This window comes from Macaca mulatta, chromosome 16, assembly GCF_049350105.2.
Source record: "Macaca mulatta isolate MMU2019108-1 chromosome 16, T2T-MMU8v2.0, whole genome shotgun sequence".
NCBI lineage: Eukaryota > Metazoa > Chordata > Mammalia > Primates > Cercopithecidae > Macaca > Macaca mulatta.
The window spans coordinates 90195582-90221932 of record NC_133421.1 but is presented as its reverse complement, the minus strand read 5'-3'; the positions used below and the strand labels follow the sequence as shown (position 1 = coordinate 90221932).

At 51.2% G+C, this 26351-nt stretch overlaps 1 long non-coding RNA gene across 1 annotated transcript; it reads right to left on the bottom strand.

Moving 5' to 3' along the window:
* Positions 1 to 1198: 1198 nt before the first annotated feature.
* LOC144336054 (uncharacterized) lies at positions 1199 to 24935 on the bottom strand. The gene is made up of 3 exons (XR_013407454.1): positions 24671 to 24935; positions 3431 to 3602; positions 1199 to 2226 (listed from the first exon to the last, which is right to left on the bottom strand). It is a non-coding gene; the product is annotated as an uncharacterized LOC144336054 (long non-coding RNA).
* Positions 24936 to 26351: the final 1416 nt, after the last annotated feature.

The window sequence follows — 26351 nt, the reverse complement described above, 5'->3', positions numbered from 1 at the left end:
AGTGCAGCCTCATCACTTTGTGGTACCTGAAGCATGCCACTTTGGTCCCTGCATCCCTCTTTCCTCTTTTCCCTTTCCCTTTCTGACTGTGCCTATTGGATGGGGGCTGGGAGGAGGTGTGGATCCAGAGCAGAGCGGGCAGAAAGAGCAGGAATCCAGGCTCAGATGCCCTCTGCCTCTCTTTCCTTCCTGCTCTCAGCACCGTCCAGCCAGCCCACAACTGCCGGTGATGTGAGGCCAAGTGTTTGCTCTCTCAGGCATCCAAACGGACGGAGAGCCATCCTGGGCTGGGGAAGGGGCTCTGGACCAGCAGCCAGGCAGGACCACAGAGGGAAGGGCCCGCAGCTGTCACCAGCACACACGGGCTTGTCCTCAGAGCACCTCCCAGCGTGGCAGCAGGCCACCCACTGCAGGGCTCATTGGGGGACAGAGTGAGGGAACACAGTGGCAGTTTTTATGGATGACAGCTCTATGAAAAGGGCATAGCATTTACTTTTGCAAATTTGAGACTGGGGATTAGTGAACTGACCAAAGTCGGTAAATATCAAGGGTTAAAAAACAGGTCACAGAGTTATCCACCCTGATGCGGGGTGGCCTGTGTCACCCTCCTGAAAGGACAGGCGCCAGCGATCAGGAGGGACTGGCTGCATTCAAATTCCTAATATCACAGTTTCACACATTTGGAATGAAGTGAGACAGTGCCTGGGAGCTGGACCCCAATGATCTCGAATTACAGAAATCTCTGATGTCTGGGCCGCTTTCCAAACCTGCCATTGTGGTCATTCCTCTGAGGGGGCCCGGCTGGGTACTGGGGCCTGACCATCAGAGACTCCAGACACGGGGGAGAGCAGGATGTCCTGTGAGACCTGTGGTGATTCAGGACCCATCTCCAGCTCTGGGGAATGCCTCCAGGCGCACACCACAATGCCCAGCTAATTTTTAGTATTTTTAGTAGAGACTGGGTTTCACCATGTTGGCCAGGCTGGTCTTGAACTCTTTTTTCTTTTTTGAGACGGAGTCTCGCTCTGTTACCCAGGCTGGAGTGCAGTGGCGCGATCTCAGCTCGCTGCAACCTCCGCCCCCCCCCAGGTTTAAGCAATTCTCTGCCTCAGCCTCTGGAGTAACTGGGATTACAGGCGTCTGCCACCATGCCCAGCTAATTTTTTTGTAATTTTAGTAGAGACAGGGTTTCATCATCTTGACCAGGCTGGTCTTGAACTCCTGACTTCGTGGTCCACCCACCTCAGCCTCTCAAAGTGCTGGGATTACAGGCGTGAGCCACCGCACCTGGCCGGCTGGTCTTGAACTCTTGACCTTAGGTGATCCATCTGCCTCAGCCTCCCAAAGTGCTGGGATTACAGGCACATACCACCACGCCTGGCCCATATCATTATTTTTAAGAACTATACTGAAATTTCTCTCAGGAATAAAGTTTCACCAAGTCCAAAAACTGAAGCAGCCCCTTTGGTCTGCAGCCTTGCCCTTTGTTTCCGTCCATGCACTAACATTAACAGCCCAAAGACCCCAAGCAAGGGTTGCCAGCATCACAGATGCCGTCAGGCCAACCTCCGCATGTGTGGGTCTGGTTGAAACCAAGCATGCTCACCTAAGTCGAATGCCTTGGACTGATGCCTGCCACACAATGCCAGATAACATGGGTTTACAGGTCCTTCTTCAAACTCCTCCTTAGTTTTCTTTTCTTTTTCTTTCTTTCTTTCTTTTTTTTTTTTTTTTTTGAGACGGAGTCTCGCTCTGTCACCAGGCTGGAGTGCAGTGGCGCTATCTTCGCTCACTGCAACCTCCGCCTCCTGGGTTCAAGCAATTCCCCTGCCTCAGCCTCCCGAGTAGCTGGGGTTACAGGTGCCCACCACCACGCCTGACTAATTTTTTGTATTTATACTAGAGATGGGATTTCACCATGTTGGCCAGGCTGGTCTTGATCTTCTGACTTCATGATCTGCCTGCCCCAGCCTCCCGAAGTATTGGATTACAGGCGTTAGCCGCCGCGCCCAGCATTTTTTTTTTTAAATAAATTCTTTTATTGAGGGAGATAAGTTACTCAGATATTAACTGGCTGTAGGCAAAGGGAAGAAACATGGTGAAGTGAGGTTTGATGGTAAAGGGAAGATGGCACTAAACGCTCTGCCCAACAAATATCCAGAATCCAGAGTTTTCCTATTTCTCCACAGTTCAGTTTCTCACCGGTCACTTCCCATTCGAAGGATTCTGGAGACCAAATAAGACAGAATTCTTTCAGGTAACAACCCAGAGCCTCTCAGTCTTCTCTCAGCCAAGGCAACCAGTGAAAAGACAATTTATTTTTTGGATTCCTCTGGAGGATTAAAAAATCTCACATTGCAATGTACACTCCTTGCTCTTGGTCCTCTTTTTAAATTTTTTTTTGAAACAGATTCTTGCTCTGTTGCCCAGACTGGAGTGCAGTGGCATGATATCAGCTCAATGCAACTCTGCCTCCCAGGTTCAAGCCATTCTCCTGCCTTAGCCTCCCGAGTAGCTGAGATAACAGGTGCCTGCTACCACGCCCAGCTACTTTTTTTAATTATTATTTTTAGTAGAGAACGCTTTTCACCATGTTGGCCAGGATGGTCTCAATCTCCTGACCTCGTGATCCACCTGCCTCAGCCACCCAAAGTGCTGGGATTACAGGCGTGAGCCACCGCGCCCAGCCCAGAACTCTTTTCTTTTCCTTTTTTTTTGAGAGGCAGTCTCGCTCTGTCGCCCAGGCTGGAGTGCAATGGCGCGATCTTGGCTCACTGCAAGCTCCACCTCCCGCGTTCACACCATTCTCCTGCCTCAGCCTCCCGAGTAGCTGGGACTACTGGTACCCGCCACCACACCCGGCTAATTTTTTTGTGTTTTTAGTAGAGATGGGGGTTTCACCGTGTTAGCCAGGGTGGTCTCGATCTCCTGACCTCATGATCTGCCTGCCTCAGCCTCCCAAAGTGTTGGGATTACAGGTGTGATCCACCGCGCCCGGCCCAGAACTCTTTTCTACGTACTCCTTCTTCAGGTATTTTCTCATCTCCCAATCAAGATTGTTACAATGACCAAGAAATTTCATAACACTGTGATTTTCGTGACATTCCTTAAGCAAGTTAATCAACATGCTGCACGCCTCAGTGTGCAAGTGTGGGGATAAGTCAGGATGCAGCTTTAGGAGATGATGACGGATCACAGCAGTGCAGCCCAGCCAGCGGCCCCACCAGGAAGGCCGAAGTGGGAGTCACCGACGAAGACGCCCGACCCGAAGGCCGGCTGCCGGGGAGCCGAGAACTGAACCGCTCGGCAGGCGGCAAACGCTGGGACACCCTCCCCCGCGGTCCCGGCTCCCAGGTTTTCTTCATTTGTATTAGTTATAACAACCTATACTGAAATATAATTACCAGTATCATTGTTGAGATGAGCTCACCTGGCAATATTATCACAAATTCCATGGCCTCCAAATTTTGCAGTTTCTACGGGGTCCCGGGCTTCTGTGCCATGGTTTTGATAGTTAGACGTTTACCCTTCGTGCTGGTGGCTTCTAGTCTTCTTGGAATTTCTTCTGAGAGACTCTGAAGAAAAGTTTCTGCCTCTTTTGGCTATGGAAAGACAAACATGGAGAAACTTCCATTCCATTTTCCTTTATACCTAATACTTGTTCTCAAGTATTTTAACTTTGAATATTAAACATGTCGGTTACTAACTATCCTGCTCGGCATTTATTAAAAAGAAACATTCGATATTCCCTCAACTACTAAATATAAATACCCACCTTCCCAACAAAGTGAAAGTAATGAGTACTTTAAAAGATATTTTTGGCTGGGTGTGGTGGCTCACACCTGTAATCCCGGCACTTTGGGAGGCCAAGCTGGGCTGATCACCTGAGGTCAGGAGTTGAAGACCAGCCTGGCCAACATGGTGAAATCCGGTCTCTACAAAAACACAAAAACTAGCCGAGCATGATGGCGGGCACCTGTAATCCCAGCTACTCAGGAGGCTGAGGCAGGAGAATCCCTTGTACCCAGGAGGCAGAGGTTGCAGTGGGCCAAGATCATGCCATTGCACTCCTGTCTGGGTGACAGAGATTCTGTCTAAAATATATATATATATATATTTTTTTTTCCTTTCTTTCTTTTGCATGCCATCATTGATTTGTTGAAATCCTGTTGTAATTATGTTCTTAATAAGTTCTGCTAAGAAAATGTATGTTCCAAGGCCGGGTGCAGTGGCTCACACCTGTAATCCCAGCACTTTGGGAGGCCGAGGCGGGGGATCACAAAGTCAAGAGATTGAGACCCTCCTGGCCAACATAGTGAAACCCCATCTCTACTAAAAATACAAAAATTAGCTGGGTGTGGTGGTGTGTGCCTGTAGTCCCAGATACTTGGGAGGCTGAGGCAGAAGAATCACTTAAACCCAGGAGGCGGAGGTTGCGGTGAGCCAAGATCACGCTGCTGCACTCCAGCCTGGTGACAGAGTGAGACTCCATCCAGAAAGAAAGAAGAAAGGAAGGAAGGAAGGAAAGGAAGGAAGGAAAGGAAGGAAGGAAGGAAGGAAGGGAGGAAGGGAGGGAGGGAGGAAAGGGAGGGAGGGAGGGAGGGAGGGAGGGAGGGAGGGAGGGAAGGAAGGAAGGAAGGGTACGTTCCAACATTGTGAAAAAGCCAAGCGAAACAAGAAAAAAGGCCTTGAAGAGGAAAGACGGCGGTTCCGGGAGAGGAGGGAACCTGCCTCCAGCCTCGGAATAGCAACAACAACTCCCGCAGACGTGTCCAGGCCGCAGTCTGCCCTGCAGACTCCGGGTTTGCAGCCCCAGCAACTGCATGAATCCATTCCTGACAATCCATCCCTGTGTGTGTGTTACATCCTGGTGGTTCTGCATCTCCGGAAAACCCTCACTGATGCAACCCTCCTGCCCCACCTGTCACCAGGACACCTGGGGAGCCCCCGTCCCACAAAGGTACCTTGCTTACTGCTTCTCAAATGAAGGGACATGATGGAAGGCAACCCTGAGTGAAAATTCTGGGCTTTGACATTCAAAGTTAACCCCACAAGGCGGCACATGAGACAGCGCCCGAGATGGGGAGATGTCTGGTCTGGGCTCAGAGTCGTCCACCCCATCCCCCTCAAAGCTGGCCTGCGCCCCCGTCCACTTGCCCCAGGCCTCCCAGCACCAGCAGCCCCCTGGCTAATGGCCCTGGCCCGTGGCTGTTCTCCCTACGACTCCCAGATACTCCCACGCTCAGATCTCTTATTAATGTGAATCGTTAACTGACTCATTCAGGACAAAAACAACAAAATCTATACTGCGGCGAAGATCCCAGGGTGGATTTTTGGCCTGTATTTTCTAGTCGAATTGTCCTGAAAGTTGTATTTGTTCTGAAACCTCAGGGCATGACCTCGCTAAGAAGTGCAGGCGGGGAGGGCGCAGGGCAGTGTGCAGGCGAGGACGGTGCTGCAGGGGTGTTCCGGATTCTTCCTGGGAGATGTCAGGCCCTGAGGCCGACCTGGAGCTGCCTGTGCCAGACCTGAGTCAGGAGCCCGTGGGCAGAGCTTTCCAGACGGGCCTGTGTGTTTGCCACGCCCGGCTCTCCCGGGTAGCTCCAACCTTGACTGCCAGAGAAAGTTAATGTTTTTAATTAAATAAAGTCTTTTGGGTTTTTTCCCATTGTAAGTGCCATACTCACTTATTCATCCTGCAGAAACCAATTTGGTACCATGCTAGGTGCTGGGGCACCAGGGTGACATCAGGGTGACACCAGGATGACACCAAGGTGACTTAGTCCCTGACCACAGGAATTTACAGTCAGGTCACTGCTCTCGATAGAAAACTGAATTTTAAGAAGACTAGAAAGGGGCCGGGCTCGGTGGCTCACACCTGTAATCTCAGCCCTTTGGGAGGCTGAGGTGGGCGAATCATCTGAGCTCAAGACCAGCCTGGCCAACATGGTGAAACCCTGTGTCTATTTTTTTTTTTTGAGACAGAGGCTCGCTCTGTCGCCCAGGCTGGGGTGCAGTGGTGTGATCTCGGCTCACTACAACCTCCGCCTCCCAGGTTCAAGCAACTCTCCTGCTTCAGCCTCCTGAGTACCTGGGATTACAGCCGCATACTACCATGCCCAGCTAATTTGTGTATTTTTAGTAGAGACAGGGTTTCACCATGTTGGCCAGGCTGGTCTCAAACTCCTGACCTCAGGCGATACACCTGCCTCGGCCTCCTAGAGTGCTGGGATAACAGGCGTGAGCCAACGTGCCCGGCCACCCGTCTCTAAGCAGGTCGACAGTGGCACGACTGCACCCGGCCCCTCAAATGGTGAGAAAACAGAGTGACCTGGATCCCCCATACAGAGGTGCGAATTGAGGAAGTTGCCTGGGCTCCCTCGGCCCCTGTGTCCTCTGAGTGGTTTGCCCCAGTCCTGACCGAGTGAAATTCCATCTCTAACAGCAGCCAGAGGATATGTCACCAGAAGATGGGTGAGGGAAGCAGTGCAATTGTCCATGTGGGTGGTCCAGGTCCCTGGTCAGCGGCCTTAGCGTGCACTGCTCCACGGTGGGCGGTCCAGGTCCCTGGACAACGGTCCCAGTGTGCACTGCCTTTAGGCAGCTCCCTTACCTGGAGGCCCATTCTCCACCCCGAGCCAGGACGAGCTCTAAGAAGGCTGGAGTTGGCTTCGGCCCTTTCCTGCTCAAGACCCTCCAGAGAGCCCTACTGGTCTCCATGAAGCCCAAGACCCTGCACCCGGTGTCCAGGCCTGCTGTCTCCGTTCCTGCCAGGTCCACAGGCTGCCCCTGCTGCCCTGCAGTGCCCACGCCCTCCTCACCTGCGAGCTGCCTCACTCCTCCCACTGCAGGGGGAACTCCTTCTGCAGACAGGATGCTCCTGGGCACGGGGCCTGCCTTCCTTTCGAGGGGCCTCCTCTCCCACCAGCCCAGGGTGAGGTGCCCATGCAGTTTGTGTGTGTGTATAGTATGTGTGTGGGTGAGTGTGGATTGAGTGTGGGGTGTGTGTGGTGTGTGAATGTGTGTGGGTGTGAATTGAGTGTGGTGTGTATGATGTGTGTGGCATGAGTGTTGTGTGTGGTGTGTGTGTGGCTTGAGGGTGGTATGAGTGTGTTTGTGTGGTGTGTATGTGTGGTGTGTGGTAGGAATGTGTGGTGTGTGCTTTGTATGTGTTTGATGTGTGTGGATTTGAGTGTGGTGTGTGTGGCTGAGGGTGTGGGAGTGTGTGTGGTGTGTGTGGATTGAGTGTGGTGTATGTGTGTGGATTTGAGTGTGGTGTGTGTGGACTGAAGGTGGTGTGAGTATGTGTGGTGCGTGTGGATTGAGTGTGATGTGCATGTGGTGTGTGGACTGAGCGTGGTGTGTACTGCATAGTGTGTGCGGATTGAGTGTAGTGTGTGATGTGTGGTGCGTGTGGATTGATTGAGGTGTATGATGTGTGGTGTGTGTGGATTGAGCACAGTGTGAGTGTGTGTGGTGTGTGGATTGAGCCTGCTGTGTGATGAGGTATGAGTGTTGTGTGTGCTGTGTGTGGGGAGGTGTGGGTTGAGTGTGGTGTGTACTGTATAGTGCGTGTGGATTGAGTGTAGTGTGTGTGGATTGAGTGTGGTGTATTTGTGTGGATTTGAGTGTGCTGTGTGGTATGTATGGATTGAGTGTAGTGTGTGATGTGTGTGGATTGAGCGTGGTGTGTGTGTTGTGTGAGCATGTGCGTAAGTGCTTTCTGGGCCATGGAGGACACAGTGTAGGGAGGGGCTGGGCTCTGGACAGCTCAGGGCGCAGCGGGCGCAGCATGGGCTCTTGGCTCTGTGGGTCCAGGTTTGACGGCCAGCGGCCATAAAACGGACCCGCTTCCCCCTCTGGAAGTGGAGGCGTCAGGTTGGTGGCATGGGCGGCCCCTGCACCCAGGGCTTGGCCACTGCCCTGAAGATCCGGGCTCTGGCCAGAGCCAACCCCATGCTGCTCCTCACTTGCCACCCACATGGACAGACAAGAGTCACCCCTGGTCCAACAGGAGCCTCAGCCTGAGCCCAAAAGCCGAAGTACACGAGGTGACAGGACTCCGGGGCACAACCCAAGAGGCAGCAGCAAAAAAAAAAAAAAAAAAGCCATTAGAAACCCAGAAACAACAAAAGTCTGCACCAGAAAGTTTTGGTTCAGATATGAAGATGCTGGTGTGAGCTTTGAGGAGAAGCCTGGACAGAGTTCAGGACCTAAAGTCAGGGTGGCGCAGGGGCACGTTAGGGCCACACCTGCTTCTCCTCACAAAGAGGGGTGCGCATGAGAAAGGCGTGGCCCAAGCAGAAAACCATCTAAAGCCAGAAGTGGTTTGGACCCTCCATGGCGGTGGCGCATCAGGAAGGGTCCAGGCCAGTGTGACTTGAGCATGTCCAGTGCACGGCTGGGGACATGGGGAGGACGCGCCTGGCCGTGCAGGACCCGCTGCGAACACTGCAGCACACGCTGTGGAGCGGAAGGACCCACTCTGCCCACCAGGCATGGAGGCAGTTGCCCTGCAGAGCAGGATGAGAGAACTTCCAACCTTGGCAGAGAAAAGTGGAGAGGAACTGAGGAAACCACGGCAGGGTCCAGGAAGGGTGGCACCCTCCATCCCCAGGGAGGAGAGCGGACGCTGCCCACAGGTGATGGCCTCAGGCCAGGTCTCTGATGGAATTCCAAGTTAGCAAGTAAACAGCGGAGGAACTAGAGGTAGACTCGGAAACTGAACTGGGGCTGGGAGTGGCAGTGCTAATGAGCTGAGTCCTCATCGACCACAGCAGGAAATCGGTGGACCGTTTCTAAGGTCCATAAATCAAGCAACAGCACGATAGCCATATTATTTGGACACGAGGAGGTGACCACCATAATCATTTAAAATGGAAACTGTCAAAAGAGGTTACCTCGGGGGATGAGAGAGGCAGAGCAGGAGGGAATCCTTTTCTTTATAAACCTCTTTGTAGTGTTAGGTTTTTTAAAAATCTGATTTTTTAAAAAATCACTTGCCTGTATTGGTTTGATAAAAAGAGGAAATAAAAAAAGGAAGGCTGTCAAGTGCAGTGTGGCTCACACCACAGCACTTTGGGACACCAAGGCAGAAGGATTGGTCGAGGCCAGGAGTTCGAGACCAGCCTGGGCAACATAGTGAGACCCCGTCTCTACAAAAAATAGAAAAAATTAGCAAGGCGTGGTAGTATGTGCCTGTGGTCCCAGCTACTCGGGAGGCTGGGGTGAGAGGATTGCTTGAGCATAGGAGGTCAAGGCTGCAACAAGCCAAGATTATGCCACTGCACTCCAGTCTGGGCAATAGAACAAGACCTTGTCTCAAAAAGAGAGAGACAGAGAGAGAGAAAGGAAGCCTGAGTTTTATTTATTCTTACTGTATTTTGAGCCCTCTTCCGGCTGCCGTGGAGCCTACAGTGTGACTCGCAGTTCAGGGCACCCTGCACCTCCACCATCAACCCCCACCCCCAGCCTTGGTCTCCCCCAGGAATACCCCACAGGCCCCAGAAAAGACAGCCCCTGGCTTGGCATTTTAAGTGGAGAAGTCTGTAGAGCGAGGGAGACGAGGGCAGTGTTCCCCAGGTCAGGGGAGCTCTAGGGAAATAGAGGAGATACGCCCGGCCAAAGTGCTCTGTAAGCCACAGGCTCTGTAGAAGGAATCGTGAGTTCATAGATGGTTCATTTGACCTTGGAACATCTTCCTGGCATTGCCTTTTGTATTCTCTGGATGGGAGATTAATCAGGGTGGATACAGGCCCCAACTCTACCCTCTCTGGTTTTATTCCCCCTTCTTAGGATGATATATCTCATGGTGCCTGGCTGGACCAAGAAGAATGAGGACCAGGGCTGTGCTAGAACCAGGTGGGGCTGTGTTCAGATCCCGACCCACCACTCAGGAGCTCTTGCCTTCACTCATTTTTAAGGTTTCCTGGACATCTTCCTGAGTGGCACCTTCAAGGAGTCTGGATCCATTTCCACTCCCAGAGACAGCATGCAAAGGTGAGGCTGGCCAATCCAGCTGTGGGCCTTCGAGGCTGGTCTGAGGATGTCCCAGGGCAGGTGGGGAGGGGGCATGGTGGTCCCATGCCCCCTCAGTCAAAGGCCCCACCTCATCCATGCACGGCCCAGGATGACGGAGTCTCACTCTGTTGCCGAGGCTGGAGTGCAGTGGCACGATCTTGGCTCACTACAACCTCTGCCTCTCAGGTTCAAGCGAGTCTCCTGCCTCAGCCGCTCAAGTAGATGGAATTTCAGGTGCCCGCCACCGCGCCTGGCTGATTTTTGTATTTTTAGTAGAGATGGGGTTTTGTCATGTTGGCCAGGCTGGTCTCAAACTCCTGACCTCAAGTGATCCACCCACCTTGGCCTCCCAAAGTGCTAGGATCACTGGCGTGAGCCATCACACCCGTCCTTTTATTATTTTTAATTGTGGTGAGATACACATAAAATTATCATCGTTACCATTTTTGAGTGCACAGTTCAGTGGCATTAAGTTCATTTACATTATTATGCAACCATCACCACCATTCATTTCCAGAACTCTTTTCATCTTACAAAACTGAAACTCTGCACCCATTAAATGACAACTCCACATTCCCCTCCCCAGGCCTGGCAACCTGTGTTCCACTTTCTATCTCTATTTTTCTGGCTGCTCTAAATACCTCATAGGGCCAGGCATGGTGGCTCATGCCTGTATTCCCAGCACTTTGGGAGGTGGAGGCGGATGCATCACCCAAGATCAGGAGTTCAAGACCAGCCTGGCCAATGTGGTGAAATCCTGTCTCTACTAAAAATACAAAAATTAGCTGGGCATGGTGGCAGATGCCTGTAATCCCAGATACTCAGGAGGCTGAGGCAGGAGAATCGCTTGAACCCGGGAGGCAGAGGTTGCAGTGAGCCAAGATCACACCACTGCACTCTAGCCTGAGCAAAACAGCAAGACTCCATTTCAAAAATAATAATAATAAAATAAAATAATAAAATTAATACCTCATAGATGTGGAATTATACAGTATTTGCCCCTTTGTGACTGGCTTATTTATTTATTTATTTTAGATGGAGTCTGCGTTGCCCAGGCTGGAGTGCAGTGGCATAATCTCGGTTCACTGCGGCCTCTGCCTCCAGGGTTCAGGTGACTCTCATGCCTCAGCCTCCTGAGTAGTTGGGACTACAGGCATGTGCTACCACACCTGGCTAATTGTTTTTTGTTTTGTTTTGTTTGTAATTTTTGGTGGAGACAGGGTTTCACCATGTTGCCCAGACTGGTCTCAAAATCCTGACCTCAAGTGATCTGCCTGCCTCAGCCTCGCAGAGTGCTGGGATTACAGGTGTGAGCCACCACCCCCGGCCAGTGACTGGCTTATTTCATTTAGCATGTCTTAAGATTCATTCATGTTGCAGCATGGGTCAGAATCTCCCTCCTTTGCGTGTGTTGCGGGAGGCGGTTTCCTGCTCTCTTGCCCAGGCTGGAGTGCAGTGGTATGATCACAGCTCACTGCAGCCACAACTCCTGGGTTCAACCAATCCTCCCACCTCAGCCTCTCAAGTAGCTGGAACCACAGGCATGTGCCACCACGCCTGGTTGATTTTTCTTTATTTTTTGTGTAGAGACAGGGTCTCGCTATGTTGCCCAGGCTGGTCTTGACATCCTGGGCTCAAGCCATCCTCCTGCCTCAGCCTCCCAAAGTGCGGGGACTATAGGTACAGTTGTGAGCCACCGCACCCAGCCTCTGAATTCTCTTCCTTTTTCAGGGCTAAATAATACCCCGTTGTACGTACATACCACATTGCTTTACCCATTCATGCACCCGCCACCGTGCCTGGCTAATTTTTGTATTTTTAGTAGAGACGGGGTTTTGTCTCTACATGGGCATCTGTATTGTTTCCACATTTTGGCTGTTGTGAATAGTGCTGCTATCAATACAAGTGTACAAACATTTCTTTGAGACTGCTTTGTTTCTTTTCTTCCTTCCTTTCTTTCTTTTTTTTTTGAGATAGAGTTTTGCTCTTGTCGCCCAGGCTGGAGTGCAGTGGTGTCATCTTGGCTCACTGTAACCTCCGCCTCCCGGGTTCAAGCGATTTTCCTTCCTCAGCCTCCCAAGTAGCTGGGATTACAGGTATACGTCACCACACCCGGCTAATTTTTGTGTTTTTAGTAGAGACGGGGTTTTGCCATGTTGGCCAGGCTGGTCTCGAACTCCTGACCTCAGGTGATCCACCCGCCTCAGCCTCCCAAAGTGCTGGCATTACAGGCGTGAGTTACCACACCTGGCCAATTTTTTATATTTTTAGTAGAGACAGGGTTTCACCACGTCGGCCAGGCTGATCTCAAACTCCCGACTTCAGGTGATCCGCCCGCCTCAGACTCCCAAAGTGCTGGCATTACAGGCGTGAGCCACCACGCCTGGCTGAGACTGTTTAGTTTCAGAGGCTTCAGTTGTTCACCTAATGATCCCTTTTTTAAAGTTGTTGTTTTTGTTTTATTTATTTTTTCAAGACAGGGTCTCCGTCTGTCACCAGGCGGGAGTGCAGTGATACGAACTCCCTGGCTCAAGCAATCCTCCCACCTCAGCCTCCTGAGTAGCTGGGGCTACAGGCATGTTCCACCACACTTAGTTAATTTCCACATTTTTTATAGAGATGAGGTCTCGCCAAGTTGTCTAGGCTGGTCTCGAACTCTTGGGCCCAAGTGATCCTCCTGCCTTGGCCTCCCAAAGTGCTGGGATTACAGGTGTAAACCACTGTGCCTGGCCTCAAAATAGTTGTTTTAAAAATCAGAGTCTCCTTTAGGTTCCTTCCTTCCTTCCTTTTTTTTTTTTTTTTTGAGACAGGGTTTCACTCTTATGCAATGGTGTGATCTGGGCTCACTGCAACCTCTGCCTCCCGGGTTCAAGCGATTCTCCTGCCTCAGCCTCCTGAGTAGCTGGGATTTCAGGCATATGCCACCGTGCCCGGCTAATTTTTTGTATTTTTAGTAGCGACGGGGCTTCTGTATGTTGGCCAGGCTGGTCTTGAACTCCCAACCTCAGGTGATCTGCCCACCTCAGCCTCCCAAAGGATTACAGGCGTGAGTCACAGTGCCCGGCCTTTGAGCTCTTAGTAAGCATAGTAAATGCATAGTGAGCCCTGCCTTTGCCCAGCCCTGGCCAGTGCTAAGAACATTACATACATTGCCTCACCTCATCTGCACAGAAGAAGGTTTCTATTAATATTACTATCCTCATTTTATTGATAAGGAACTGAGGTATAGAGGAAATAAAAAACACGTCCAAGGTCACACATTCGGTAACTTGCTGGGGAAGTTTTGAAGCCAGACACTCGGATGCCTGCGCCCACATTCTAAACCACTTTGCTCGATAGTTTCAGCGTTCCTGGGAAAATGGAGAGGCAGGCATCATTGTCATTGTGTGGAAAACTCAAGTCACAGACAACTTAAGTGGCTCTGAAGGCCACAGGGCTGTTCTCTCTGACTCCTGTCCCAAGTTTTAGAAACTGCAGTACAATTATTCATAGACATTTCTTTCCTCTTCCCTCACTGCCTCTCCAGACACTGTGTCCTAGGATGTTCCTTGTTCAGAATCCAGCCTCATCAGCTGTCCCACAGCCCCATAGAAGCATCCTGACATCATCAATCCACAAGAGACCGAACGTCTGCAGAGCCCGGAATGAATCGGACAAGAGAAAGGTTAGGCGGCCAGGGGGAGCTAAAAGCCCCTAAAAGTTTAAAGAGATCCTACCAAATGGGTGGTTGGCTCCCACAGAGATTAGTTTTAATCAATTATTAAGCAATAGTTTAATATTTTAAGAGTTTGCTCAATCACAGTGAAATAAAAACATTTCATGACTTTTTTCCCCTTACATCTTCCAAAGCAGGAAATGTAAAGCAAGTGTACTTCCAGTGACACGTTTTTAAAAAATCCTTTCTATTGAAATAATGGAATGTCTTTATTTTTATTTTTTAACTTATTTTGTATTTACCACACAGCCTGGCCTGAGTGGGTGCTGACCAGACACTCACTGAGCAGATGGAGTCCTGACTGCCTGATGCTAGAGCACCCTGCTTTGTTTGGGGAGACACCATAATGCCCTAACCTGCTCCTGGCTACAAACCATGGTTCCACAGTCTGTCCTGGAAGCCTCTGGAGGCTGGTCACATGGGAAAGGCTCAGCATCTCCACTCTTTCCCCAACTCCCCCAGCCCCCACTTTTCAGAGCCAATAATTTAGGAACTGGGAAGCAGCTGACAGAGGGCAGTGGGAGAGGGAAGGGTTAAACACTGTTCCCATCTACACAGTTAACTCTGAAATAAGAGAGGTCCTGGACTCCCATTTCATGCTGCAATTAATTCTCCCTTTGGAGTCTGATACAAGGTACCTTTTTCCCTCTGTGCATCTAGCCATGGATCCACCTACCCACCCATCCGTCCACCATCCATCACCCACCCATCCCTCAGTCCATTCACCCATCTGTACACCCATCCACCCATCCTTCCGCTCATCCATCTATCCACCCATCCCTCAATCCATTCACTCATCTATACACCCATCCACCCATCCGTCCACCATCCATCATCCACCCATCCCTCAATCCATTCACTCATCTATACACCCATCCACCCATCCGTCCACCATCCATCATCCACCCATCCCTCAATCCATTCACCTATCTATGCACCCATCCACCCATGCTTCCACTCATCCGTCTATCCACCCATCCTTTCATTCACCCCACCATCAATACATCCACCCATCCCTCCACCCACCCATCTACCCCCACCATCCATCATCCCTCCATCCACCCATCCCTCCATTCATCCACCCATCCACCCATCCATCCACCCACCCATTTATCCCCACCATCCATCATCCCTCCATCCACCCATCCCTCCATTCATCCACCCATTCACCCATCCCTTCATCCACCCATCTATTCATCATTCATCCTCCCATCTATTCATCATTCATCCATCCATTCATCCACTCATCCCTCTCTCCATCATCCATCCACCCATCCCTCTATCCACCTATCCACCATCCCTTGATCCACACATCCACCCATCCACCCATCCCTCCATCCACTTATTCATACACACACCCATCCATCCATCCACCCACCCCTCCACTCCTCCATCCATCCTTCCATCTACCCATCCACCCATCCCTCCATCCACTTATCCATACACACACCCATCCATCCATCCACCCACCCCTCCACTCCTCCATCCATCCTTCCATCTACCCATCCACCCATCCCTCCATCCACTTATCCATACACACACCCATCCATCCATCCACCCACCCCTCCACTCCTCCATCCATCCATCCATCCACCCCTCCACCCATCCCTCCATCCACTTATCCATACCAAACTATTCATCCATCCACCCCTCCATCCCTCCATCTATCCACCCATCCCTCCCACCCCCATAATCCAATCACCTCCCACCAGGTCCCTCCCTTCACACGTGGGGATTATGGGGATTACAATTCAAGATGAGATTTGGGTGGGGACACAGCCAAACCATATCACCCACCTACCCATCCACCTACCCACCCGTCCATGTAACAACATCTACCAGGGGCCCAGCTCTAAGCCAGGTGCTCGGGGATTCGCTCTCTGGAGCAGAGACATGCCTGGACCCCTACGTGCCATCCAGGGTGCTGGGTGCTAAAGCAAAACGTCCTGAAGGTATGTTGAGCACAAGGAAGACAGCAGCCCCTCCGTGGGGCAGGTGGCCCTGACAGAGAAGGGTCTCTTCACTCAGTTCAAGAATGCCACGTAGGCAGACCAGCTGAGGTGTGAGGCAGAGGGAGTGAAACGTGGGCCCTCCAGCCTCACTTGGCTTGTCTGTTCCAGCCCCAGCATACTCTGCCCTTCCAGTATCCCCTTTCCTCTTGTGTTAAATAAGGACACTCCAGCCTTTGCCTTGAGCCATGCAGCGTGGGGTCACTTGGAAGTGGTCTGCACACTGGGCAGGCCCCAGCATTTCCTAGCTGCCCCTGTCTTTCTGGGGGAAGTGCATGGGTGTGGGGAGCAAGGCTACGAGGCCTTCCTGCAGATCATTCAAATGCATTTGCTGCATCCAGACCACGCCATGCCTTCATTAATGGAGACCTTCAAGATTGCTGTGTTTGCCTCAAAGCCACCCACTCTGCAGTGACATCCGATCCAAAGTTTTTGCAAAGTTTGCAAAGTTTTCAGAAATGGGCCAGCACTTTAAACTCCAACTGCTTCTGCCCAGAATTTTCTCTTCCTCCACATAGCTGCCCCCAGACACCCCAGCTTCCATTCATAGCAAAGGCCTTGCCTCGCAGCAGCAACGTAAGAACCTGCTTTTGGCTTTTCTGAACTCCAAGCCTCACTAACCAAGGGGCACTTTATAATTGATTTGCCTCCCTAAAATTCACAGGTGACTAATACACCCAAGAATCCCCAAGCCGCTCCCGGCTATGAGTTCCGACGTGATCCGTGTGTGCGTTGTCTGCATCGGACGTCACCGCCGAGTGGGTGGCTTTAGGCAAGAGCCGTGGCACAGGAACACACTGGCAGAGCCCGGGCAGAGCCTTTCCTACATCTTTTGGGTTCGATAACAGGATTTGCTTTAACTCTTCAGCCAGGGGATCTGTATATCCTAAAGACAGTATGTAAAATATTTATTAAGAAGAATATCTATTTTTAACTAGGGATGATTTCAGTTCTATTATTCATGCAGCCTCGGAGGGCAGGTTTCATGCTTGTCTGCTTGCAGGAGACGTGAAACAGAGCAGAGGCAGGTCTGAAATCAGAGACCAGGTCCTGGGGGAGGGCAGTGGGGGATTCTGAGCAGGAGGGGCGGGAACCGCAGTGGATGGTACCTGCCTGGCTCCAGCCAAACCTCCACGTTCAGGTCACTCTGTCTCTGAGATGTGGTGAAAGCTTTGGCCTCAGTTTAAAAACAAAGTCATCTGCACCCCCTGCTAATCCTTTTGAGGCTCCTCCTCTAGAGAGACAGGCCTCGGCGTGGAGGAGTCACCTGAACAAGGCCCCGTGCAGCCTGTGGAGCCCAGGATAAGGCATCCCATTAAAGATGAGCACCTGCTTCCCGGCAGGCCGGAACTGACGAGGCCTCAAAGAACAAGCTGGAATCTGTCAGAACCCAAAGAGAACACACTTGGCTACGCACTGAGCCGAGAGCCACAGCGGGTGTCTGGCGAAGGCACCAGGGTAAGGACCTGCTGAGGGACAAGGTTAGGACACCCTCTGCCCCCTCGAAATTTTTTTTTTTTTTTTTTTTTTTGAGATGGAGTCTCGCTCTGTCGCCCAGGCTGGAGTGCAGTGGTACGATCTCGGCTCACTGCAACCTCCGTCTCCCAGGTTCACGCCATTTTCCTGCCTCAGCCTCCCGAGTAGCTGGGACTACAGGCACCTGCCACCATGTCCGGCTAATTTTTTGTATTTTTAGTAGAGACTTGGTTTCGCCGCGTAAGCCAGGATGGTCTCGATCTCCTGACCTCGTGATCCACCCACCTTGGCCTCCCAAAGTGCTGGGATTACAGGCGTGAGCCACCGCGCCCGACCGCCCCCCTCAAAATTTCTAAGTACAAAGCTGCTGAACATCTGGGCACCCAGAGCAGGAGCCTCCTGCACACCGAGCGGAGGTGATGACCAAAGGTGCTGAGGGCAGGAGGACCAAAGCTGAGTCCTGGGCCACTTGGAACAGCCTTGGGACTCAGAGGCAGTCCCTTCACCCTTCTTGGCCTCTGTGTTCTCAACTGTAAGTGGGGAACCCCAGAACATGCATCTCCCAGGAGGTTACGCCTCACAGAAGATGCTCTGCCCGGATATCCAGTCCCTCTGTCTGCAGATAAGGAGGTGGGGGAGGGAGGGAGATGGACAGGCAGGGGGACATTTCCATTTGGCGCCAGGCCTTGTGTTTGACACACACTGTTTCATTTGATTTCCTCCCATGCCTCTGCATTTTGCACTGGAGATGAGGGCTCAGTCCCCAGAGACCCCTGTTTCTCCTCACTCACACCTGAGACAGCTTCAGAGAGGTGGGTCTTACCAGGGTCAACATCCTCACAGGCTGTGACTCTCCTGGGGATGGCAGCTGGTGCCTGCTGCCCACCCCTCCAGAATCTCCTCCTCTCTGGGCACCTCTTCTTATTTCGGGAGTGGGCAGATTGGGAGCCCCCCCACAGGCAGCCCCTGGGAAGCACACTCTGTGCCTGGTGCCCGGACTCCAGCTCCAACTCCTTCCTTGCCAGCCTGACCTTGCCCGGTGGAATCAGAGCAGTTGACGAGGCGGGGAGGGAAGGAGGCCCATGCCCAGAGGTTACAGAACCATCAGGGACACACACTCAGAGACCAAGGAGGCAGGGACTGGGACATGTAGGTCAGTGCCAGAGGGCCCCGTGTGAAACCCAATTACAACCTGCTGGCACGAAGGGAGTGCGGCATCCTCAGACCTTGGGGAAGGTCGCAGGGTCAGCGTGGCTGCAGCCAAGCTGGCTCTGTTTATCCCGGCCGGCCAGCAGACAGGCTCTAGGGCTCAGATCCCTGAATGGGCTGGTCACAGCCACCTGGGGCCCCCTGACTCCATGGAGGAGAGCAGGAGGGGGCAGGAGGGACCAGGAGAGGGTAGGAGGGGGCAGGAGGAGCAGAAGAGGGCGGGAGGGGGAAGAAGCGAACAGGAGAGGGCAGGAGGGGGCAGGAGGAGCAGGAGAGGGCAAGAGAGGGCAGGAGAGGGCAAGAGGGGGCAGGAGAGGGCAGGAGAGGGCAGGAGGGGGCAGGAGGGGGCAGGAGGGGGCAGAAGCGAGCAGGAGAGGGCAGGAGGGGGCAGGAGGGGGCAAGAGAGGGCAGGAGGGGGCAGGAGGGGGCAGGAGAGGGCAGGAGGGGGCAGGAGGGGGCAGGAGGGGGCAGAAGCGAGCAGGAGAGGGCAGGAGGGGGCAGGAGGGGGCAAGAGAGGGCAGGAGGGGGCAGGAGAGGGCAGGAGGGGGCAGGAGGGGGCAGGAGGGGGCAGGAGGGGGCAGGAGGGGGCAGGAGAGGGCAGGAGTGGGCAGAGCTTCTCTTCCCTCTTAGCGCTGCCTGGGGAGGGCCAGGGAACGCGTGCCCTGTTCTGGGACCTTCCTTGCTGGCCTGTTCTGCCCGCCTCCCTCTGGCCTCTTTGCTCGTGCTCCCGGGAAGCGTGCAGCTCAAGCGGACCCATGATGCAGGGGTCACCGCGCTCTCAGCCTGGGCCTCAATCTCAAACTCAAGGCCAGCCCACGGCTGCCCCCAGACCTCCCACACCCTGGCAGGGCTCTCAGGCATCCTCAAGGAAACCCTCAATCTCCAACTCAGGGCCAGCCCCGCAGCTCCCCCAGACCCCCCCACCCTGGGCTGGCTTCCAGGCATCGTCAAGGAAACCCCCGCCTTTGCTGCTCCTCACCCAGCTTCCAGCACGGCTTTCTAATCGGCCTCCCCCCACCCCCTTTCATCTTTGCAGCTCTCCGTGACTCTCCCGGCCACAGCTCTCGCCTGTGCCTTCACTGCTCCCAGGTTCAGCGGCTCCCCACAATCTCCCGAAAACACACATGGAAAGTCACTCTGTCTTGGAGTCACATGGAAGGTCACATTGGAGGGGCCTCGATAAAGATCTGTCCGGTTCCAATTGTTTATCATGGGCATGTATTTTTTGCTTTAAAAAGGATAGTGTTATTCAGTATAAAAGTAATCAAAGAAAATGCGCCTGTAGCAGTTTTTAAAGGAAGGAAGGCAGAGGCACAGGGCTAGGTGGGCAGCTGTTGGAGATGTGGCCTGGGGCCCCTCTCACCCTCTGAGCCCTCTTGGATTCAAGCCTGCGGGGTCCAACTCACCCAGCCTGATGCCAGGCCTCCAGCCATGCCTCCCACCTCCTCCACATGGCGGAAGTTGAACCCCCTGAGGAACTTTGCCACCAGGCCCACGTTCAGTTTCCACCTTTGAGCTAGGATGAGATCAGACTCCCTGCCGGGGTTGGGGAGCAGGAGCCTCATCTGGGTTGGGTAGGAGATGGCGAGGTCTTACGGGCACGTGAGGTGCTCGCTGAGTTCTGAGCTCCACACATAGACCTCTCCCATGACTGCCTGCAAGGTCTGAGTTCCGGGAGTAACAGAACAAAGGGCTGGTGCCAGCGGCTCTGAGCCCAGCACCCAGGAGTGGATAATCACAGTCTCTGGTCTACACACTGGAGACCAAGACCTTGTGCGACCTGTCCAGGGACACGGCCGGCACACAGCGACAGGACTTGAACCAGAGTCAGCCTGGCTCCAACTTTGAATCGCAACCATTAGGGGGTGCTCAACCCGGGGCTCTGGGTTCTAGCCTGCACGACCTGTGTGCAAGCCCCACACCCAGCTGAGGAATGCAGGCAGGCGTGGAAAGGGGCACCCTGAGATGCTGCCTCTCACCTGCCCCGCCACGGCCGCTATGCTCCATCCCAAAGGTGGGCCTGCCCCACTCCCCCTGGGGGCACATTGCCAGGTACCCCCATCTGTTTGCAGCCCAGAGAGTAAGACGCACCTTCCGGAACCCGAGTGCTCCAGAGGCTTCCCTCCCGCCCTGCTCTTGGCCCATGAGGGGTGATTGCAGCATGCCAGGGCGCTCCCAGGTGGAAACGCCACATGAAGCCTACTAATGGCCAAGTTCCTGCCTTTATTTATGTCCCCCTGTGGAGAGGCTTGAGGCTTCCCAGCAGCAAAACATTTTAAAAACAATAAAGAGACACTGGATCCCGACCACACGAATCCTGGCGGCTGAAGACACTGAGAGCCATAGCTGGTGCCCAGCTTTGAGGACGACGGCCTCCCGAACTGTGGCCAGGAGGACAGGCCGGGCTCCCTCGGCCGGAGGAGGGAGGAGCAGAGAGAGACAAGAAGACAAAGCCAGACCCCGTGCACGCCGTGGCCGGCCTGAGTTGGCACCACCACCGTGGCCCAGAAATCTGTTACGGGCGACACGCCATGCTTTGCATAATTCCACTCCTACAGCTCCCCAGCAATCCTGAGTATCGTTCTCGCAATATTTCAGATGTGGCCACTGGTGTTGAGAGGTTAATGTGTGCAAGGACCCATGTCAGGAGACTGGAGCAGCCAGGATCCAAACCCAGGCACAGTGGGGGACTGCCCGGCCTTCTGGCAGGTGAGTTCCTGTGATGCTGCCCCAGCACACACTCACATATACACACAACATACACACACACTCACATATACACACACTCACATATACACACAACATACACACACACTCACATATACACACACTCACAGATACACACAACATACACACACTCACATATACACACAACATACACACACACTCACATATACACACACTCACAGATACACACAACATACACACACTCACATATACACACAACATACACACACACTCACGTATACACACAACATACACTCACATATACACACAACATACACACACACATATACACACAACATACACACTCATGTATACACACAACATACACACACTCACGTATACACACAACATACACATACACTCACATATACACACAACATACACACACACTCACGTATACACACAACATACACTCACATATACACACAACATACACACACACTCACATATACACACAACATACACACTCACATATACACACAACATACACACATTCACATATACACACAGCATACACACACACTCACATATACACAAAACACACACACTCACATACACACACAACACACACACTCACCTATACACACAACATACACTCACATATACACACAACATACACACACACTCACATATACACACAACATACACACTCACATATACACACAACATACACACATTCACATATACACACAGCATACACACACTCACATATACACAAAACACACACACTCACATACACACACAACACACACACTCACATATACACAAAACACACACACCTATACACACAACATACACACACACCTATACACACAACATACACTCACATATACACACAACATACACACACTCACATATACACACAACATACACACACATACACACAACATACACACTCACAGATACACACAACATACACACACTCACAGATACAACATACACACTCGCATATACACACAACATACACACACTCACATATACATACAACACACACTCACATATACACACAACATACACTCACATATACACACAACATACACACATATACACACAACATACACACACTCACAGATACACACAACATACACTCACAGATACACACAACATACACACACTCGCATATACACACAACATACACACACATATACACACAACATACACTCACATATACACACAACATACACACTCACATATACACACAACTTACACACATATACACACAACATACACACTCACAGATACACACAACATACACACACTCACAGATACACACAACATACACACACAGATACAACATACACACTCGCATATACACACAACATACACACACACTCACATATACACACAACATACACTCACATATACATACAACATACACACTCACATATACACACAACATACACTCACATATACACACAACATACACACACACATATACACACAACATACACACACTCACAGATACACACTACAGACACTCACAGATACACACAACATACACTCATACACACAACATACACACACTCGCATATACACACAACATACACACATATACACACAACATACACTCACATATACACACAACATACACACTCATATACACACAACATACACACACTCACAGATACACACAACATACACACACTCACAGATACACACAACATACACTCACATATACACACAACATACACACACATATACACACAACATACACACTCACATATACACACAACATACACACACTCACAGATACACACAACACTCACATATACACACAACATACATACACACTCACATATACACACAACATACACACACTCACATATACACACAGCATACACACACACTCACATATACACAAAACATACACACACATACACAACACACACACTCACCTGTACACACAACATACACACACACCTATACACACAACAACACAACATACACACACCTGTACACACAACATACACACACTCACATATACACACAACATACACACACATACACACAACATACACACACTCACAGATACACACAACATACACTCACAGATACACACAACATACACACACAGATACACATAACATACACACACACTCACATATACACACAACATACACTCACATATACACAAAACATACACACACTCACAGATACACACAACATACACTCACAGATACGACATACACTCACAGAATCACACAACATACACACACTTGCATATACACACAACATACACACACACTCACATATACACACAACATACACTCACAGATACACACAACATACACTCACAGATACACACAACATACACACACTCACAGATACACATAACATACACACACACTCACATATACACACAACATACACTCACATATACACAAAACATACACACACTCACAGATACACACAACATACACACACTCACAGATACACACGACATACACTCACAGAATCACACGACATACACACACTCGCATATACACACAACATACACACACACTCACATATACACACAACATACACACACACTCACATATACACACAACATACACACACTCACATACACACAACATACACTCACATATACACACAACATACACACATACACACAACATACACTCACAGATACACACAACATACACTCACAGATACACACAACATACACACACTCGCATATACACACAACATACACACTCACATATACACACAACATACACACACTCACATATACACACAACATACACACATACTCACATATACACACAACATACACTCATATACACACAACATACACACACTCACATATACACACAACATACACACGTACTCATATATACACAACACACACAGGCACACTCACATATACACAAAACACACACACACAGGTACACTCACATATACACTACACACAGGCACACTCATATGACCACATCCTCTTTCTACACATTCACACACACTCACAAAAACCAAGTCCTTTTTTTTTTTTTTGAGACGGAGTTTTACTCTGTTGCCCCGCGCAGTGGCATGATCATAGCTCACTGCAGCTTCAACCTTCCTGGCTCAAGTGATCCTCCTGCCTCAGTCTCCTGACTAGCTGGGACTATAGGCATGCACTACCATGCCCAGCTAATATTTCATTTTTTGTTATAGAGACAGACTCTCCATATGTTGCCTAAGCTGGTCTTGAACTTCTGGGCTCAAGCAGTATGTCCACCTCAGCCTCCCAATTATGCACTAGGATTACAGGCATGAGCCACCGTGCCTGGCCCCCACATCCTCTTTCTATACACACACACACGCATACACACACAACCATGTTCTCTTCCTACATGCACAGACACACACACGCACCCCCCACCTCTTTCTCCAGTGACCTATCTTTGCTTCAGACACTAGCGCCTTGGAGGCCTCCAGCTGCCTGCAGACTCACCTTCCTGAGGTGTTGCTTGATAACAGCTGAAAGAGCTTCTTCCATCAGCCCAGGCTGTCAGTTGCAAAGAGCAAAACCTACCTGTGGTTAACTGAAGCAGAAGAGGGAGTTGATGGAAAGGTAGTGGTTGCCTCAAAGATGAAACAGACTCCAGGAGAACCAAGTTTGGGCAGGACTTCCCCAAGCTCAAGGACGTGAAGGCAGCCAGTGCACCCCGAGGACGCTGTATCCCTCAGGTGTTCAGGACCCAGGCGGCCGTCAGTTTTGCTGCAGTAACACACAGCCTTGAGGTGCCACCTGCTCTAAGTGGCAGCTGTTCTTTCTGGTTCTTTCCCACAGTAGGTTCACCATGGGTCAGCAGGAGGCCTCCTTCCACTTCATTGCCTAGGGATCTGGCCACCATGCCAGAGGGAAGAGAAAGAGCAACTGGGGGCGGGGGTTCTTAAGGCTCCCGATTCAACGAGCTCTGGAGAGGGGCGAGGGCCTGGAGATTGAGCTGATCAGCAACTGTGGATGATTTAATCAACCATGCTTATGAGATGGAGCCTCCGTAAAAACCCCTAACCATGGGGTTCAAAGAGCTTCTGGGTTGGTGAACAGGTCAAGGTGCTGGAGAGGGCACGGAAGCTTGGTGCCCCTTCCCCCATATCTAGTCCTATGCACCTCTTCCTTGTGGCTGCTTCTGAGTTGTATAATAAACCGGCAATAGTAAGTAAAGCACTTTCTTGAGTTCTGTGAGTCATTCTAGTAAACTATTGAACCCGAGATGGGGGTTATGGGAACCCTGATTTATAGCCAGTCAACCAGAAGAACTGGTGACAACCTGGAACTTGTCATGGGTGTCTGAAGGAGGGGGCAATCTTGTGGGGCTGAGCCTTAAATGTGAGGTCTGTGCTAACTACAGGTAGTCAGTGTCAGCACGGAAGCGAGTTGCAGGCCACCCAGCTGTCTGGAAAGCTGAAGAACTGCTGGACATAGGTGGGGAGTTGGGGGGGGAACCAACCCTCACACATTTGGTGTCAGAGTGTGAGTAAAACTAGTTCAGAATGGTGATGACACTCAACTGGGCACGGTGGCTCATGCCTGTAATCCTAGCACTTTGGGAAGACAAGATGGGTGAATCATTTGAGGTCAGGAGTTCAAGACCAGCCTGACCAACATGGTGAAACCCCATCTCTACTAAAAATACAAAAAATTAGCTGGGTGTGGTGGCAGACGCCTGTAATCCCAGTTACTCAGGAAACCAAGGCAGGAGAATCACTTGAACCCAGGAGGCAGAGGTTGCAGCGAGCTGAGATCGTGCCACTGCACTCCAGCCTGGGCGACAGAGGGAGACTTTATCTCCAGAAAAAAACAAAAGAAAAAAAAAAAAAGAAGGAATGGTGATGACCCTCTTTTGGTGTATCCATCACAGCTCACGTCTTCCAGAGAGCCTTCTATAAGGCCTGGGAATAAAATAGGCCACACAGACACTGGGGAGGGAGAGCATGGTGCCAGCGACCCACAGACTTGCGGTGGGGAAATACTGCCTGCTCTGCCACTAAGGTGGCTGGGACCCTGGGCAAACCTCTGAGCCCTTCTGTGTAGCCTCAGTCTCTGCATCTGTTTAAAAAGCGAGGTATACCATCCAGCAGTTCCACTTTTGGGTACACATCTACAAGAAGTAAAAGCAGGGTCTTGAAGAGCTATTTCTACACCTGTGTTCACAGCAGTATCATTCATTATAGACCAAAGGTAGAAGTCAAACACTGTATCATTCCAC